We start from the raw sequence: 19,947 nt of genomic DNA on the forward strand, positions 1-19,947 counted from the left end.
GACCCCGCAGGATACCATGGCTCCCAGGGGCAACTGTGACACTCTGGGGCCTCGTGGAACCAAGAACATCTTTCTGTTCTCGTCAAACCAAGAACATGTGGCCCAGTTGCGCGTCACAGTCCCAAGGGGCCAGTGTGAAGCAGCAGGGCTTTATGGAACCAAGAGGCTATTGCTGCATTTCAGGGCCTTGTGGAGCCAAAGGGCCATTGTGATCCTGCAGGGCACTGTGGATCCATGGAGACCATTGTGGCATTGCAAGGCCCCATGGAATCAGGGAGACAATTGTGACCCTGCAGGGGCTCATGGAAGGAAGGGGCCATTGTGACACTATGGGAAGTTGTGGAACCAAGGGAATCATTGTTGCACTACAGGGCCCCAATGGAACCAAGGGGCCATTGGACACAGTGGGACTTCATGGAACCTATAGACCATTATGGCACTGTGGGGCCTTGTGGAACCATGGAGACCATTAAGATCTTTAAGGACTTGTGTAATCAAGTGACCGTTGGGCCACCTGAGGGCCTCATGGAAGCAAGGAGCCATTGTGACACTGCAGGGCCCTGTGGAACCAAGGGAACATGAAATAGGTCTGGTTGCCTTGGCTTCCCAGGGGTCACTTGACAGGTCTGCCTGACCTTGGAATGCTGAAGGCCATTCCCATCTGCCCCTGAAACATTGGGGCTCTGGGCTTTTCTTTTTATGGAAAAGAACTGTCCATTTTTTTCCAGGCATCCATGGCCAAAATTCCGATTCCACCTCCAAATATCTGTGTATTCAAGGATTGCTGCCAGACTAAAGTTGCCAGGACAGACAAGTGTGGCTGGTCATTGACTCCTGAGTGGCAGCACTCATCTATTTTCCAAACACTTGCCGGATTTCTTCCGGCTGATTTATGACTGGAGATAGCCTTGGACAGCCCGCGCTTCAAAGGACGAGAAGAGGCTTCAGGTTTTTTCTCGATCTTCAGTATTCATTAGTTGTTTATCTAAAAGATTTTCTCTTGGCCCGACAGAGGTCTGCACAGCATGTCAGCCATGAGCACACTGAGAGCCCCCAGGGCGGTCACATATCTTTATAATCAAAGTTGCGTATACAATATTTACCTTTTCCCTCCAATACTTGTCACCCTTATTGATCAGTGCACTTCTAGTAATAACCAATCCCAAAGTGCCAACATCACCACAGAAGATGGAGGCGAAGAAGAAGAAGAAGAAGGACAGGACACGCCCCAATTCCTCCATCTTACTTCTCTAAACCCCCCTTTACAGAAATCTTAAACCCTGTGTTTCACACTCTAATTAACTTATCCCTTCACCATTCACCCCAGTGAAATCCTCCCATCCTCATACAGGTGTCGTCTCCCTTGCAGGATCAAAGTCCAGCCACCAGACACTTCTGGCAACATTCCAGGACTCCCGAGCCCCCCAAGGGTGGTCTCGGTCTCTCTGCACATCAGTCCTGAGGTGCTGAGATCCCACTAACACTGGACAGGGCTCTCTGCTTTTTTTTGTATGGAAAAAAAATATCCCTCTTTTCCAGGCACAAATGTTCTAAATTAGGACTCCGCATTTGTAATTTCAAATATCCAAGGGTTGCTCCAAGCAAACCTGGCAAGACAGACAGATCAGGCTTACCTTGGCCTCTGATGGCTTCCATTCATTAGCTCCTGAAACACGGGGGCTCTGTGGTTTCCTTCCTATGGAGACCCATGTGACATTTGAGAGCCTTGTGAAATGAAGGGGCCATTGTGACACTGCAGAGCCTTGTGGAACCAAGGACAGCATTGTGGCTCTGTTTGGCCGCATGGTCCCAAGGGGCCAGTGCAAAGCAGCGGTGTGGGAGTTAGCCCAGCTGTAACTCGGAGTCAGACAGATTTTACCCTGGAAGAACTGGGTGTGAGTTTCTAGTTCTAGGAATCTTTCCATTTACATAGGGTGAGCTTGAGACTTTTCTCATAAGCCTTTAGTGTTGTTATGCTAAGTTGTCCAAGTTCTACTCCTGTATTGGTTTATTGGTTACTTGTTTCTTCTATATGGTTATTGTTCTAGTTTTCTAGCCCCAAGCGTCTATGTTGTGTCTTCCTCTTTGTCTCAGGTTTTAGGATACTGCCCCTCATACGGTGCTCGACTTCTCCATGTTTATTGTTTTTCACCCTGTAATTAAAGTTCTTTTTTGGAAACTCCATTGAACCCACTCCTTTTCATTTTTGCCACCCTCACCCTGCTGAAGTCAGGGACTCAGAGAGGTTTGTCGCAGCCACCCTCATTGTGACATTTGGCACCCGAACAGGCACCATGACATTCAGGGCTCCCTATGTCAGTCACGTCAGCTGAGGTTAGCTGATGGATAGGTCAGTGCTCCCCAGGATTTTGGATTTTGCAGGCCTGGCGGATTCATTGTTGCTTCGAGGGACCTCGGCCCGGGATCGGCAGGGGCAAAAACGGTTTCACCTGCATAGGATTGCAGGGGGGTTTGGGGAAATGCAAGACATTTATTGCCCATTTTGCCACTGTGTTTTCACAATATGCACCCAAATCCCATTATTTATTTGGTGTGCTCTGGTGGCTGTTGCCTCTAAGGTGGAGAAGGAGAAAAATGGGCAGCTAGATGTCCACAGTAGAAAGGAGCATATATGGATGCTTTAAGTTAATTCTAACAGATCATGACAAAATATTTTCAAAGAACAAATTAAAATCAATCATGAGGTGGATCATTAGAAATTTTACAGATGCCTTTGCTGATGAAATCCATACCACTGAATTTTAGGGCTCAGTGGGACTTAAACTGTACAATCTTTCGATCCAAAGGGAGCCTATTGCAGCCCACATGCTCCCCATCTTCCATACCATCCTTGAGACCTTTCACCAGCACGCAGTGTCTCAAAAACTCAATCCGTTGGTCACTCCTAACTCAGGACCTCCCCTCAAACATGCCTTTCTCAGACCTTCCATAATGGTCCAAAATGGCAATGGCCTCGTGGTCTTGGAATATCATGCCCTGGAGACTCAAGATGGAAGGAGCCTGAACGTGGCTTGGGAGCCGGATCATCCTCCCTCCATCTTGGCTCCTCCACTTCCTACTACCACAACCTTCTCTTCCGCCCTGAACAAACCTCCAGACTCCATCCCCACAACTGTGGGTCATGTCCCTACTGTAAATCATTCCACCTTCACCCTGGGCAATGCCTCCAGAACTCTACCCCAGAAGTCTGCCATTGTAAATCAAGGCCCTTCCTCCCCAACACTTGACAAAATGGCATTGCCCTTTGCCTCACCCTCCGGCAACAATATAATCCCATGGTCACAGATACTAAACCCAACTGTCACACTATTTCTAATCCAAATGTTTCTCCTCCAAGTTATTCTTCCTCCCCGGAAGACAGTTTGGATTCCCCAGAGCCACCTTTCCCCTCAACCCCAGAAAGTCCCTAGGAAAGGATTCGGAAGGGAGCAGTTAAGGAAGGAGACTGGCAAAGAGTCTCAAAACCCCTCATTGCCCCCTCTATGAAAGAAGGGGGCAGAATCCCAGGTATCAGCCATTGGTTTGAGGGGAAATCAAGGATCTGTGTAGGGCAGCTAAAGACCATAGGAAGGACTTACTTTGTTTTAATGGCCTAATGAGGGCCATGTTTACAGCACATCGTAACTCCTTATGATTTAAAATATATTATGACCATGTTGTTGTGTCCTACAGAATACAACCTGTGGGAAGGGGGATGGAAGTGTTTACTAAATCAATTAATAGCAGACTATGCTAATAATGAGTCAAGGGTGGAATTGGCAATCAACCATCTAGCTTGAGAAGGACAGCAAAGCCGACCAGATGATCAAGCAGCAGGTGTACCCAGAGAAGTATTGGATGATATCAAAGAGATGGTTTTGCAAGCTTTAATCCAGGTATCGCATCGTAGTACCCCAAATTTGGACTACCTTGGGTGGCTGCAGCTAAAGCTTTAGGACAAGCAGACCATCTTGGGTGCCTATAAAGTAAGCAAATCAATGCTACTCCCTCACATTGAGTGGCCTGCTCTCAGACATAGAGACCATCAGACATGCCACCTGGCAGAACAGTGATTGAGTTTTTACGCTGGGCACATGGGCATGGCAGTGTAGACTCTGAGGGCATGTGTTGCATGAACCTCTCCAGCCACAGCAAGTCAATCCACAAGAGCATTAAGGTACTGAATGAAGAGTTCAAGAAGCTTCAAGTGGAAAAAAAAGACCGGGTCAATGAACTCTTCCAATCCAAGGGACTAAAGGGTTGCATGATGTCTATCTAAAACAGGACATTTAATTTTCTTAGCTGTTGTTGTATTGTTAATTGTCTCATGTTTGTTTGGATGCTTTCAGAAAGACTTACAAAATTCTTTCAGTCTTGTCTTTGTTGTAAAACAGAAAGAGTTAAGATACCCAACACAGGCTCCTCATGGACTCCTTGGAGGAGAGAACTGGAGGTCAGGATGGCACAAAATCCTCTCAGAGACTCAGTGTGGGCAAGGAACTCCTTAAAATTACCTAAAAGTATTCTTAAATCCATAAAGTACATTAAAAACCTCAAGTACCTAAAGCCATTAATGAGCCCCACTGAGTGTCAGTACAAAGCTCTCCAGGGACTTGTTAAAGCAAATAATTGGGGCCATGATTGCCCAAACCTCTCACAGAGTCTGTATCAAAAGGGAAACACCAAGTACCTTAAAATAACTGAAGTACCCTGAAGTACTAATGAGCCCCAATAAGTGTTGTTACTGACAAAGCCTCTCCAGGGATTAATTAAAGCAGATAATTGGAGGCCATGATTGCACAAACCTCTCAGAGACTCCAAGGCAAAAGCCAAACCCAAAGTCCTTTGAAAAACCTGAAGTCCCTACAGGGAGCATTAAGGAGCCCCCAGGGCCGTTTCTGAGTAAGGCTCCCCAGGGACTCCTTCCAGCAGATCCTTGAGGCCACTGGGATGTGGGCTAGGAGGGGATGCTGAGGGCAGGACAAAGGGCTGACAGTGCCCAGCCTGGCTGGGGCTGTGCCAGGAGGCCCCAGTGCCTCAGGACAAGGTGTCTCCTCACAGCCCTTGGTGGCACAGACACTGCTGTGCCCCAGGGCACCAAGACTTGGCTTCTCTTTGTCCCCACCTGTCATCACTGCCTCCAGTTCTCTGCTCTGCCTGGGGCCTGGGGACACTTTCTCAGTTGTGTCCCTCAGTGGGACCCATTAAAAGTCCAAGGAACTTTGGAGTTGGATTCTGACTTGGATTTCTGGAGAAATTTCTTCAGCTCCCTCTCAGGGACTGATGTTCAGGGCCTGAGCACAAAGCTCCAGAGGCTCATTAATGTCCTTGTGCTGTGTCTGTGCTGCTGAGCTGGGCTGGGCTCCTGGCACAGAGGCAGCTCCTGGTAACCAAGAAGAGCTTCAAAAGCACATTTCTCTCGATGAGCAGCTCTTCTGCCAGCCCAGCAGGGCTGGGACACTGCCTGCAGCCACCCCGGGCACAGCACAGAGGCACAGAGAGCTTCAATCAGTCAGGGCTGGGAAGGTGCTGAGAAGTGCCTGGGGCAGAATCACTGCCAGCCCTTGGCACAGGAACCTCTGGCTGCAGGACAATGCAGCTGCAGCTCCTGGAGCCATCTCCTAAAGCTGGAACATCCCAATGCCTACAGACCCTGTGAGTTCATTCTCTGATTGTCTCTTGTGCAGAGCAGCCAGGGGTGCCCAGGGCTGTCCTGCAGAGCAGGGTCCTGCAGCCCAGGGCGCTGTGCTGGGGCAGGGACTCTGCTGCCTGCCAGGGACAGCTCTCAGCAAGCCCTGGCAGCTGCTCCCAGCACTGGGGAACAAGGTCTGGGTGGGAGGAGACAGCTGGTAAGGCTTGGAAGTGTTTTCTTTTTGTGATGAGGATGCTGCATTGTTCAGGACTGCTCCCAGCATGACATTTAGCTGTAGAATATTTCCAAGTAGGTTATACAGGGAGCACAGCAAGGCTGGGGCTGCATAAATTGGAAAATCTTGCTTTTTTAATCTACTGCTTTCTGTTGCCAGGATGAAAAATTGCACATTGATATTAATCTCTCAGTTAAGATTCAGAAAAAGAAAATAGCTTTTTCTCAGATCTTACTACGCCAGGCAGTGACAGAAATCTGCACAGGTCCCCCTAGAATCTGCATCAGTTTTGCTTTTTCAGCCTCCTCAGGGTTGCTCTGACAGAGCCATCAGAGCCTGGAGAGCCAGAGCTGCCCCTGGGCAGTGCCAGAGCTGGGAGGGGTCTGCAGGGCAGAGCTGAGCCCCCAGGGCTGGGCTGGACTCTGGCAGCACTGGCAGGGCCCAGCCCTGGGCACAGGGAAGCAGCTGCTGGCAGGGACAGCTCCAGGCATCAGAGCCCTGAGCAGGCAGTGGGGGAAAAATGCCCCCAGGCTGTGCTGGGATATTTAAAGTAATCTCCAAACCCAACTATTCCATGAATACTTTTCTTACAGATCCCCATGCCAAGACAAAGAAAATGTCCAACAGCAGCTCCATCAGGCACTTCCTCCTGCTGGCATTGGCAGACACGCGGCAGCTGCAGCTCCTGCACTTCTGCCTCTTGCTGGGCATCTCCCTGGCTGCCCTCCTGGCCAACGGCCTCATCATCAGCGCCGTAGCCTGCGGCCACCACCTGCACACGCCCATGTTCTTCTTCCTGCTCAACCTGGCCCTCAGTGACCTGGGCTCCATCTGCACCACTGTCCCTAAAGCCATGCACAATTCCCTCTGGGACACCAGAACCATCTCCTACTCAGGATGTGCTGCACAGGTATTTTTCTTTGTGTTCTTCATCTCAGCAGAGCTTTCCCTTCTGACCATCATGTGCTATGACCGCTACGTGTCCATCTGCAAACCCCTGCACTACGGGACCCTCCTGGGCAGCAGAGCTTGTGCCCACATGGCAGCAGCTGCCTGAGCCAGTGGCTTTCTCTTTTCACTGCTGCATACAGCCAATACATTTTCCCTGCCCCTGTGCCAGGGCAATGCCCTGGGCCAGTTCTTCTGTGAAATCCCACAGATCCTCAAGCTCTCCTGCTCCAAATCCCACCTCAGGGAACTTGGGCTCATTGCAGTTAGTGTCTGTTTAGTTTTTGGTTGTTTTGTGTTCGTTGTTTTCTCCTAAGTGCAGATCTTCAGGGCTGTGCTGAGGATCCCCTCTGAGCAGGGACGGTACAAAGCTTTTTCCACCTGCCTCCCTCACCTGGCCGTGCTCTCCCTGTTTGTTAGCACTGCAGCCTTTGCCTACCTGTAGCCCCACTCCATCTTCTCCAAATCCCTGGATCTGGCCCTGTCAATTCTGTACTCAGTGGTGCCTCCAGCCCTGAACCCGCTCATCTACAGCCTGAGGAACCAGGAGCTCAAGGCTGAAGTGTGGAGACTGATTGCTGGATGCTTTCAGGAACATTAATTTGATGGCCAATTGCTGCAAACCACTTGTAATAGAAGTCATCTTATTGTTGGTTTGACTGTAGGTTTTTTTTTTTTCCTTTATATTAGTTTTCTCATATTGTCCACAAATAAATGTCTTTGTTTGTGCCATTTCTCATTTTGTTTCTCTCCACCTTCCATGTGGCCACAGACTTTGTCAATGAGGGGTTGTGCTCTGGGTGACTTTAAAGGAAATAAAGGATGTCCCAGCCAAGTTTTCTGCAGAGATGCCCTTTTGTTGCCTTCTCTGGAGCTGCAGCAGCAATGTCTGTGTGCAGAGCTGGGGGCAGATCAGTGCTGGCCCAGCAGCTGTGCCCAGCAGCAGCAGCACTTGGTGTTGCTAGTGCTGCTGCCGTGGCCCTGTCCCGCTGCCCTGGTGGCCCTGGTGTTGCTGCAGGGCCTGAGTGCTCTCGGGGCCGGGCACAGCCCTGGGGGTGGCAGTGCCGGGGCTGCAGCAGGGACAGGGCAAGTAATATAAATAATTTGTAATATAAATCATCTTGGATAGTTCTTCTGGATTTTTCCTTTTTTTCCCTGTGTTTTAATTTTTTATTGTTGTCAACAAAAAACCATTGTTTGTGCCATTTCTCATTCTGTTTCTTTGCACCTTCCCTGTGTCCACAGACTGTGTCAATGAGGGGCTGTGCTCTTGGTGTCTTCAAAGGAGCTAAATGATCTCCCAGCAAAGTTTTCTGCAGTGATCCCCTTGTGTTCCCTTCTCTGGAGCGGCAACAGCACTGTCTGAGTGCAGAGCTGGGGGCCAGATCAGTGCTGAGTCCATCAGCTCTGATCCTGCTGGCCACACCATTCCTGATCCAGGCCAGGAGCCATTGGCCTGCTTGGCCACCTGGGCACGCTGCTGCCTCATGCCCAGCCTGCTGTCCAACAGTGCCCCAGGTCCCTTTCTGTCTGGCTGCTCTCCAGCCACTCTGTCCCCAGCCTGTAGCACTGCAGGGGTTGTTGTGGCCAAAGTGCAGGACCTGGCACTTGGACTTGTTAAACCTCACCTTGTGGGATTTGGCCCCTGGATCAAGCCTGTCCAGGTCCCTGTGCAGAGCCCTCCTACCCTCCAGCAGATCCACACTCACACCCAGCTTGGTGTCATCTGCAGATTTGCTGATGCTGGACTCAGTCTCCTCATGCAGATCATCAGTGCAGATATTGAAGTTCACGCTGGCTGTCTCTGATCCCTCGGCCATCCTATGGGTGCCCTGTGATGGCACTCAGGGTGATCTGTTCCATAACCTTGCCGGGCACCCAGGTCAGGCTGACAGGCCTGGAGTTCCCCAGATCCCCCTTCCAGCCCTTCTTGGGGATGGGCTCACACTGGCACCTCCAGTCCTCTGGGACCTCCCTGCTGAGCCAGCACTGATGGTAAATGATGGAGAGCAGCTTGGGGAGCTCATCCACAGCTTCCCCACCCCCGTAGGATGGATCCCATCTAGTCCCAGAGACACCTGTGAGCATCTGAGATGACCAGCAGGTCACCAACTTCTTCCTTGTGGATTCCAGGGGCTGTTCTGCTCCCTGTGCCCATCCACATGCTCAAAAGAACACTTTTCTTGAGGTAAACCTGTCCTAAAATTGAAAATTGAGACAAAGAAGGTGTTAAGTAGGTCAGTCTTTTCCTTATCTTTAGTTATTATATTCTCCACTGCATCCAATAAAGAGTAGAGGTTCTCCTTATCCCTCTCTTTGGTTTATTTTTTTTATAAAAATATTTTGCATTTATTTACAGCAGCTGCCAGGTTAAGTTCTCATTGAGCTTTCATGTCTCAGCTTTTCTTTCTGCTCAACCTAGCAAGCTCCTTAAACATTTCTTATGTTGCCTGACCTTCTGTCCAAAGTTGATGCTCTCTCTTTTTTCCCCTGAGTTTCCGCAAAAGCTCCATGGCCAGCCAGGCCAGACATTTCTCCTAATCGCTCATCTTTTGCCACACTGGGACAGGCTGCTCCTTCCCCCTTAAAATTACTGTCTTGAAATGTGTCCATCCTTCCTGGAACCCTTTGTTTTTAAGGGATGTTTCTCTTTTAAAAATCAATACCTGATTTGGAACTCCCAAAATCAGCATCCTAAAGAGGCAAAAGTCTGCCCTTCCAAATTCCAGTGTGGAAGTTTGGTAGCTGCCCCTCCTTCTTTTAGAGAACATTGAAATCTTGATTATTTCATGGTCACTGTGCCCCAGGCAGCCTCCAAGCCCCACATCTGCCACCAGCCCTTCTCTGTTTGTGAACAGCAGCAGACAGAGCTTTCCTTGGCAGTTAGAGTGTTACCAAAAATTCGGTACAACAGAAAATTCCTTAACCCCAATGCAGCATTAAGGAGCAGCATTACTTATTCAGCTGGATGCAGGGGGGATAGCTCCTTCCAAAGCCGTGCATGCTGAGCACAGGAAAGTTTCTGTTTATATTCTGTATATTGCACACATATTCATTGATTGTCCTGGACTAAACACAAATATGATAATGGTTTCCCCAAAATCATTAACACATTTCCTCTCCTCATTACCCATGTGTTCTTCTGTCCTGGGGCTCTCTCTGGTGGTCCCTGGTGGTTGTGGACCCCAATGTTCCAGTGCGCCTGGCTGGCAGGACACCGAGGCTGGTGAACTTGCTGTTCCCCTTCTCACACAATGGGCATTGTGTGGTTTTCACAGGCCTGGGGTTTAGGAGAACAAGCTCCAGGTGTCAGCTCACCTGGTGTAGACAATTTATCATCTGGTAACATGAGGTCACAGACTGGGCTATGACATCACAGAGCGGGTTATGTTTGGTCATGGAAAAGCTATGTCATCATAGAGTGCCTCTGTGACATCACAGGGCAGAGATCTGACATCACAGAGCAAAATATGACATCACAGAGTTGGCCCTGACATCAGAGACCAGCTGTGTGACATTAGCAAATGGGCTGTGACATCACAGAGCAGAGGTCTGACATCACAGAGCAGGCTGTGACATCCCAGAGGGGCTGTGTGACATCCCAGCAGGGCTGTGTCAGGTCACTGGGTTGGTCACTCTGCCTCAGCTTCCCCTCACAGTTTCTCCCAACAACTCCAACGCTGTTCATGCCCAGCAGGGTCCCTGTCCCCCGGGATCCCCCCGGCCCACCTGGAGCCACAGCCTCCACCAATGGATGTTCCACAGGATCCACCCCAGAGCCTGACAGGTGACAAGGGGCCAGGGCTGTGCGACCAGGACATCAAGGACAGGGATTATCCAGGTCACTGTGGCCTAGATTTGGTTCCCTAGGGCAGGAAAGATGTCTGGCAGCTGGAGCAGGGTCTGGGAAGGGCCTCCAAGGTGGGGCTGGAGCCCTTGGGCTGTGAGCAGAGGCTGTGGGAGATGGGCTTGTCCAACCCAGAGCAGGGAAGGCTGAGGGGCTCCTCATCCCAGCCCGGCAGTGCCAGCGAGGAGGGGATGGAGAACACAGAGCCAGGCTCTTGACAGGGAGTCTGGTGGTAGACAAAAGCCAATGGGTGGAAGGGGAAGGAGGGGAGATCAGTCAGGACAGGAGGAGATGAAATGAGTCAGGCTGGTTTCAGCATTTCCTCAACACCAAGAGCAGCCTGACCTCCCTTCTCCATCCACCACTGACAGCTTGGCAAATCAGGAATTGTTCGAGCTGCTCTGCACCCACTCCAGGACAAGCATCCTGATACAAGAATTTAATTGTGTTTATATCTACCACAGAACCATGTTTGTCAGAAATTAATTTTAGTATGGAAATAATTTGTGGATGGTGGACTCAGCAGACGCTGCTGGGATATTGCACATAGCTCAGGGAAGAGCGTGATTGTTATTAAATTGTGTCCTGTTCAACTGTGGTCTGTTGGCCAAGAAGAGAAACTTTCTGTGACTCTGAGTCTCATCAGTTCCTGACCCCTAAAGGACAGAAACCCTGATGAGCTGTGCTTCCCACTCCAGTGGTGGCACTTCCACCTTCCTCCATAGCCAGAGCAGAGCTCCCTTGTACCAGAAAGTCCCTGGCAAAGGAGGGATGAAGGAAACAGGAGAGGCTGTGGGGATCAGGTGCGGGGTAGATCCAGGGACAAGACTGACTTTTGCATTTGATGGAGCTGTGCCTTCCCCTGGCTTTGTTGGCGGACAAGAAATGAACATCCCTCTGTGTCTCGGGCAGCTCCTTCTCCAAGGAAAGCAGGTGGGAGTTGGAGCCAAGGAGCTGAAAGCTGCAGGTGCAGCCTGGGCTGGAGGGAGCTCAGATTGGCACAAGGCTGCTCTGAGTGCCAGGGCTTGGATGGGGGAAATGGTGGGGTGGGGGTAGGGAAAGAGTCTGATTGATTGTCAGCCATGCAGGGTCTTGATTTTCATATCTATTCAAACTGCATGAGGAGGTACTTGGATTCAGTGTCAGCTGGAGATTACACGTATCAATCAATTAACAGGGAGAAGAAACCTAAATTGGACCTAGGAAAACTTTTCTCACTGTCTCTTTAAATAGAATCTATTCAACTTGAATACACTACTGGAATTCATCTAATTAATCACAAAAGATTTGAAAGTTAAATCAAATTACCCCCAGAGGCTTGGCTTGTTAAGGTGTTCTGAATGTAATGAGCCCCGGGACACTGAATTCCCGCACTCAAGAGCTGAAGGCTGAACAAGCCTCTGGAGCAGGAAAATTCAGCAGCAGCCTCCAAGGTGCTGAGGATGTCAGCAGCCCCCACTGAGGCCATCCCTGCCCAGAGACCGTGGGGGAATGGGCAGACAAGGGGAGCGTCCCTGGGGCTGGGGCAGCACAACTCAGAGGCACCAGCGGCTCCAGCTGGGAAATGGAGTGTGGAATGTGGCTGGGACAGCCCTGCCTGGGCTGGGCCAAGCAGGACACACAAGCCCTGACTCCCATCCCCCAGATTACTCTCTCAATGAGACGTTTAAAAGGAATTACAATTGTTTGTTTCCTCTGATTGAACTCACTGGAGAAATAACAAGAGATTCTCAGGAGCTCAAAACAACCTAACAGCTTTTACTGGCAAACTGGAAATCCAAGAAAATTTTTGCAAAAGTTTTAATATCAACACAAAACACTTCTCAATGCATTATCTTGGCCCATTCATTTCCAGAAATTTTAAACCTCTTCTATTTTAAGTTAAATAAAATGTGCAAGAGAAGGTAATTAGAAAAAGATAAAGAAAGAGAGAATGACATAAAAGATACAGAGGAGCACACACACAGCTCCAGCTCCTGGATTCCAGTGGTGTTCAAAAAAATTCCAAGAAGAGGTAGGGCCAAGATGTGTGCATGCCTTGTGGTCAGTCTTCAATACCCCTTGGTTTTGCTGGGCCCTTCCCCCAGGTGGGCCTTGGGCTCATTTGGTCCCTCAGGAGCTGGGCTGGGGGCTGCAGAGGTGGCTCTGGAGCATTGCCTGTACTGTGCCAGGGACTGGCAGCCACTGCTGGGCTGGGATAGAGGCTCTGGGGGGATTGGGGTTCCAGGGCAGGGCAGGGCTGGGGTCATAGGGCAGGGCAAGGCTGGATCTGCCCCCTTCCTTCCCCCCAACACAGGAAATGTTTCCAGCCAACAATCTCCTCCAGTCTGTCATAACAGGGAATGTTGGAGGTGGAACCCCAATTCCGGCCATGGGCACCTGGATGAGAAGGACAGTTCTTTTCCATAGGAAGGAAAGCATGGAGCCCCAGTTTGGATGGCAGGTAAGAGCCTCACTGGGCCAAGGCCAGCCAGATTTGTCAGTAATTGCAGATTTTTTCTGGGAGCAGTGTTTGAATATAGGGAATTTTGGAGGTGGATGCCCAATCTCAGCCATTGGCACCTGGAGAAGCAGGACAGTTCCTTCCTAAAGGAAGGGGAGCACAGAGCCTTCCCCAATGTTTTGTGGATAGAAGAGATGTGACCCTTGCGAAACCACTGCCAGCCAGACTTTCACCTGGCAATATTGCTATGGGAACAATCCTTGCATATAAGGAAATTTGGAGGTGATATCCCAATTCTGGCCATGGGTGCCTGGAGGAGAAGGACAGTTCTTTTCCATTGGGAAGGAAAGCACGGAGCCCCAGTGTTTCATTAGCAGATGAGAAGCGACCCTCAACATGCCAAGGTCAGTTGGACCAGTCAGGCAGTCCATGGGAGGCCAAACCAGTCAGACATGCTCTGTGTCTCCTTGTTTTTAAGAGGCCCCATAATGTCACAATGGTGCCTTGATTCCATGGGGTCCAGCAGTGTCATAATGGACCCTTGGTTCAGTGGAGTCGCACAATGTCAAAGTGGCCCCCAGGTTCCAGAGGGCCCCAAGTGTCAGAATGGTCCAAATGATTCCATGAGGCCTCACAGTGTCACAATGGTCTCTGTGGTTCCCCAGGCCCTACAATAACATGTGACTCTTCTGTTCCATGAGCCCTGAATGTCACAATGGACCTTTGGACCTTGGGGGTTTGCGGAGTCACAATGGTCTCCTTTGACTCAAGAGTGTCACAATGGATGATTGATGACAGGAGGCCCCTCTGTGTCACCCTGGAGCTCTGGTTCCATGCAGCCCTGCAGTGTCCCAATGAACCCTTGGTTCAATGGGGTACCATAATGTCACCATGGCCCCGAGGTTCCATGCATCCCTGCAGTGCCACAATGGCCTCCTTTGGTTGAGCAGTGTCACAATGGAGCACTGATGACACGAGGCCCTGCAATGTGGACAAGAGACCTTTGGTTCCATGCAGCCCTGCAGTGTCACAAAGGCCTCTTGGTTTCATGAGGCCGCACAGTATCATAATGGTGCTCTTGGTTCTGTGGGGACCCCCAAGGTCACAATGGTCTCACTGGTTCCATGAGGCCTCACAGTGTCACCATGCTTTGCTTATTCCATGAGGCCTCATAGTGTCACAAAGGTGCCCATGATTCCATGTGTACCCACAGTGTCACAATGGTCCCTTGGTCTCACAGGGCCCCACAGTGTCACAATGGTCCCTTGGTTGCATGGGCCCTGTGCTGCTGCATTCCCCCCTCCCCTTCTCAGGCCACCCTGCCAGCTGAGAAATGCTCCTTGGGCCTTGGCCTTGTTCAACAGACCCTGGGCTCAGCTCCTCTGCAGCTCATCACAAACACTGTCAGCTCCAGGCACTGCTGCTGCCCAACCAGCTCCTGGTTCCTTTAGCAGCAGCCCTGGGACCTGTTTGTGTTCCCTCAGTAACACAACATTCCTGTTCTCACAGTGTCAAAGAAAGCTTTTGGTGCCAAGTGTGGCCAGGATGAGCCATTGCTGGGACTGAAGCCCCTCTCTTGGGGCCCTGCACACAGCGCTCCAAAGGGAGCCCTTGGAGCTCTCCTGGGCCAGCGACTCCCTCTGAGTGGGGCCTCTCCCAGCCGGGAACTCTCCCGTTTGCTGCACTCGGGGATCCTGAACAATGATGGAGCCTGGGCCGATCCACCCCCCCTCCTCCAGGCTCAGCCCTTTGCCTGTTGGGGAGATGCCAGAGGATCCACAGGGAGCATTGCCTGCCCTCAGGGGAATTTCTCACAGGTGCCTGGCACTGACTCTTGGTGTCTGTGTGCACACAGGAGTGCCTGTGCTGGGGAAATGTGGCAGAAATGCTTCTCCCTGAGGGGCTTGAGTGCCTTGGATAGCTGAGTCAGTCAGGCCTGTAAGTGAGGTTAAGTCACGAAGTCTAAGCTAAGCTAAATGTGACTCAGAGTTTTTCTTTTGCTAAGTTTTATGTTGAATATAAGTTAAGTTGAATATTGTTAAGTGTTATTCCTCTGTTAAATTGCTAAGTCATAGGTTGTAAGTAAGGTTAAATACTGTTAAGCTCTGTTTTTTTGCTAAATTGTGAAGTTGAAGGTATCAGTTAAGGTTAAGTCCTGTAAAGTTTGAGCTCTTTTAACCTTTTGGGCCGTATTCCTTTCATCCTTGCCCTCACTGCCCTTGTGTCACACACACATAGGGACAGTTCTCAGTTCATTTCTGGTTTGATTGCCTGGATTTGGTTTGGTTTTGTTGTTCCTTTGTTTCCTTGGTGTGCCTGAAGTGTCCAGTCAGGAGCAGAGTGACTCTTGCCAAGGAATTTTGTGCTGCTGTCCCTTAATATTCAGTCTGGTTTTTGCTGCTCCCTTGCTGGGGATTTTTTTCAGCACTCTCAGCCCTCGTTTATAACAGGGTGAAGGAGCCCTGGCCCAGGCTCTGGCCCTGGGGGACATGGGGACACTGCCGGGGGGTCCCTGTCCCCCTGTGCCACCCCCAGGGCCCCATCCCCCTGTCCCTGTGTCAGGCTCTGGGGTCGATCTCGTGGAACATCCTCTGGGGGAGGCTGCGGGGCTGGGGGCGGGGGGACCTGGGGTGACAGGGGACCCTGCTGTGCACGAGCAGGGTTGGACTGCTCTGGGGGGAGCTGTGAGGGGGGCTGGGGCAGAGTGACCTCCCCAGGGACGTCACACAGCCCCTGTGATGTCAGACAGTCCCATGTGCTGTCACACAGCCATCTCTAATGGAACACACCCCCTGTGATGTCATACAACAGCCTGTGATGTCACACAGCCTTCCTGTGATGTCACACAGTCATCTGAGACGTCACCCTGTGATGTGATACAGCCATCTCTGTGATGTCACAGATGACACTGTGATGTCATAAAGTCACCATGTGATGTCACTGTCTTTTCTGTGATGTCACAGTCTGTTTTGTGAGGTCACAGCCTGATCTCTGATGTTGCACACCCATCTGGTGATGTCACAAACCAATATTTGATGCCACAGATTAACACTTTACGATGGCAGAGTCGGCTCTATTGCCTCACATCCTACTCTGTGATGTCACAGCTCCCTCAGTGATGTCACAAAACACTCAAGAACTCAGTTACATTGAAATGCTGAAGTTTCTTGCACTTTGAAGAGATTCCTGTCAGGGACACGACAGGGAAAGTGTCCCCAGGTTCCAGGCAGACCAGAACACTGAAGGCAGTGATGGCAGCTGGGGACAAGCAAGGCCAAGGTGTCTCTGGTGCTGAGCAAAGCTGGATGTGTTTGAGGAATGCCAAGGGCCAAGGCCTGAGCCCCAGCCCCTGGCCAGGCTGATCCTGTCCCTCCCTCCTTGCTCAGGGCTCTTCCCAGGATGGGCACTGGCATGTGGGGATGTGCAATGGCAAGGGCAGGAGCATGGGGCGGCCCCTGCCAGGCTGCTGAGCAGGGACAAGGAGGCAATGAGGCCCCAGCCCTGCAAGGGTCACTTGTCTCCTGCTCCTGCCTCAGGCCCAGGCCCAGCAGCCATGGCCAAAGTGCTGCCCAAGTTGGCTCTGGCAGGGCTGTCTTGCAGCTGCTGCCCATCCCTGCGCCCTGTGCAGCCCAGGCTGTCCCACGGTGTCCCTGCCCTGCGTTTCTGTCCCTGCAGGCTGTCGTCCCTGGCACAGCACAGGCAATGCTCCATGGCCACTTCTACAGCCCCCAGCCCAGCTCCTGAGGGACCAAATGAGCCCAAGGCCCACCTGGGGGAAGGGCTCATGAAGACCAAGGGATATTGAAGGCTGACCACAAGACAAGAACACATCTTGACCCTACCTCTTCTTGGAATTTCCATCTGAACACCACTGGAATCCAGGAGTTGGTAGCTCTGTGTGTGCCTCTCTGTATCTTTTTTGTCTTTCTCTCTTTCTGAGTCTTCTTTTTCTGTGCTCCTGCAAATTTTGAATTACATTAAATTGAAGAGGCTTAGAGTTTGTGAAGTTGAATGGGCCAAGTCAATGCTTTGAGAAGTGTTTTTTTTTGATGGAAAGTCTGTCATAGTTTGACATGAGAAGAATTTTAAAAAGCAATTCAAAACTTTTTGTGCAACTGACAATCTGTTAAAGATACTGAACATGCTCTGGGAAACACATTTGTTAAAGATGAAAAAACCCAGGAACCTCCTCTTTCTTTTCCAGTCAATAAAATGCAGCGGGGCCTGACCCTGGCTCCCATCTCAACCAAACCAAACCAAACCAAACCAAACCAAACCAAACCAAACCAAACCAAATTAACCCTGCCATGGCCTGAGCCCCTTCCCCCCAACCCCCCAGGCTGCCCCCCCATTGGCCCCATTCTAAACAAACTAAACCCCAACAACTACCAAACAGGAAAAAGAAAGGTTTTACAAAACCCTAACCACAACAAAGGTAGCCACACCTATTAAAATCTTACCATCAAGTCCCCTTCCCCCAACACCTTTCAAATCACAAACCTCTACAACCTGCAACCCATACAAAATACCCCTACAACTAAAATTAAACACAAAAAAACCCAAAAACAAACCATAAAACCAATCCTAACAGACTCCAACCACAACTTCCACCATAAGTTACTGGCAGGTGAGGTATTAGTCCTTTCAATACTTCAATCCTCCGTCAAGTATAAGAAAACCCCAAAATACAAGCATATAAAAACAAATATTAAATTATGAAAATCAGTAAAGAAGAAATTAACACTCAAATAAAAAAGAAGAAAAAATACCTTAATCTTAAAACTAAAACCCTCTTGTAAACTCTAAAGAAAAAACTCTTTTCTTTTATTACACATAAAACTAAAAACAAGAATTCAAATTAAATATCAAACAAAAACTTCCATACTAAAGTAAACAAATGTTAAAATAACGGTAGTTTCATCAGATGATTAAGCAAGGGAAAAAAGTAATCCAGTATCCCCAAGAAGACCTATATTCCTAGAGATAAAAAAAAAATTTAGAAGTAAATAATAAAAACTGTTACCTTTAAACAACTCATCTTTACAACATTTTAGAATTAAACTAAAAAAAAGAGTATTCTACAAACAGTAAATTAAGTAGAAATTTTAAGTTTACATTCTTTACATTGTCAGTAAAAAGAAAAAGTTCTAGAGAATAAAAAAGTGCTCTAAAGAGTTTATTTTAATTCTTACTACCTTTTGCTGTTAAATTTATTTTTAATAAAATTTTCCTTTAAACCCTTTTAAATTTTTCAGCATACTTTACCTTTCTTGTAATCCAATCTCACAACAAAATAAATACATAAAGAATTAAATGACACTAAAACCCACCACACTCATCAATACAATAATTAGGAAATCTCACAATTAGAAAAAAATTAACAAACCAAAACAACTACAATGTCAAAATCAACCTTCTGCCAAAGTTTCTCTGATTTTCTAAAGTTCCCAGTAAAGGCTGTTTGGGTGTTTTGAGTGCCTGAGAACCTCTTGTTGGTATTTTCCAAGGAGTCCAACTCAGAGGAAACAAACAATTGTAATTCCTTTTAAATGTCTCCTTGAGAGAGTTTTTTGGGCGATGGGAGTCAGGGCTTGTCTGTCCTGCTTGGCCCAGCCCAGGCAGGGCTTTCCCAGCCACATTCCACACTCCATTTCCCAGCTGGAGCCGCTGCTGCCTCTGAGTTGTGCTGCCCCAGCCCCAGGGACGCTCTCCTTGTCTGCCCATTCCTCCACGGTCTCTGGGCAGGGATGGCCTCAGTGGGGGCTGCTGACATCCTCAGCACCTTGGAGGCTGCTGCTGAATTTTCCTGCTCCAGAGGCTTGTTCAGCCTTCAGCTCTTGAGTGCAGGAATTCAGTGTCCCAGGGCTCATTAACATTCAGAACATCTTAAAAAGCCAAGCCTCTGGGAATCATTTGATTTCAGTTTCCTAATAATTTGTAGTTAAGCAGATCTCAGAAGTGTATTCAAAGACATGATATTTAAAAAGACAGTGAGAAAATATTTTTTTAGGTCCAGTTTAGTTTTGTTTTCCTGTTAATTCATTGACATGTGCAATCTCCAATTGACACCGAATCCAAGTACCTCCTCATGCAGTTTGAATAGATATGAAAATCAAGACCCTTTATATCAGACCATCAATCAGACTCTGTCCCTACCCCCACCCCACCATTTCCCCCATCCAAGCCCTGGCACTCAGAGCAGCCTTGTGCAAATCTGAGCTCCCTCCAGCCCAGGCTGCACCTGCAGCTTTCAGCTCCTTGGCTCCAACTCTCACCAGCTGTCCTTGGAGAAGGAGCTGCCCGAGACACAGAGGGATGTGGAGAGTTTTGTCAAAGAGTGGCTTGAGGAGAGAGGACACAGCCGAATTAATTTGGTAGAGATGTCCTAACTAGGGCAGAGGCCTTTTTGCAGGCAGGGTGTCTGTTGGGAATGTAGCTGACTAGAGGATGGAAAAGTACAAGACCGTGGTTAATTCCAAATCTTGCACCTGCAAGATAAGGTGTCCTTGGGCCTAGTGGAGTATGATAAAGAAATGGACAGCGAGGTATGAGAAGTAGAGAACGTAGGCCCAAAGGAATGTGGATGAGTTAATAGTATAGTTTAACCAATAGATTGCTTGGCTTACAGAATATTCATAAGCCTATTATTTGCTGTATAAGTGTTTGATGCTTTCTTCTATAAACTGGACCTGTGATGAACCATCTGGTGTCCGGGTCTCCTTCTCTCGACAGAGGGATGTTCATTTGTTGTCAGCCAACAAAGCCAAGGGAAGGCACAGCTCCATCAGATGCAAAAGCCATTCTTCTCCCTGGCTCTGCCTTGCACCTGATCCCCACAGCCT

This window comes from Melospiza melodia, unplaced genomic scaffold (assembly GCF_035770615.1).
Source record: "Melospiza melodia melodia isolate bMelMel2 unplaced genomic scaffold, bMelMel2.pri scaffold_28, whole genome shotgun sequence".
In the NCBI taxonomy this organism is placed as follows: domain Eukaryota; kingdom Metazoa; phylum Chordata; class Aves; order Passeriformes; family Passerellidae; genus Melospiza; species Melospiza melodia.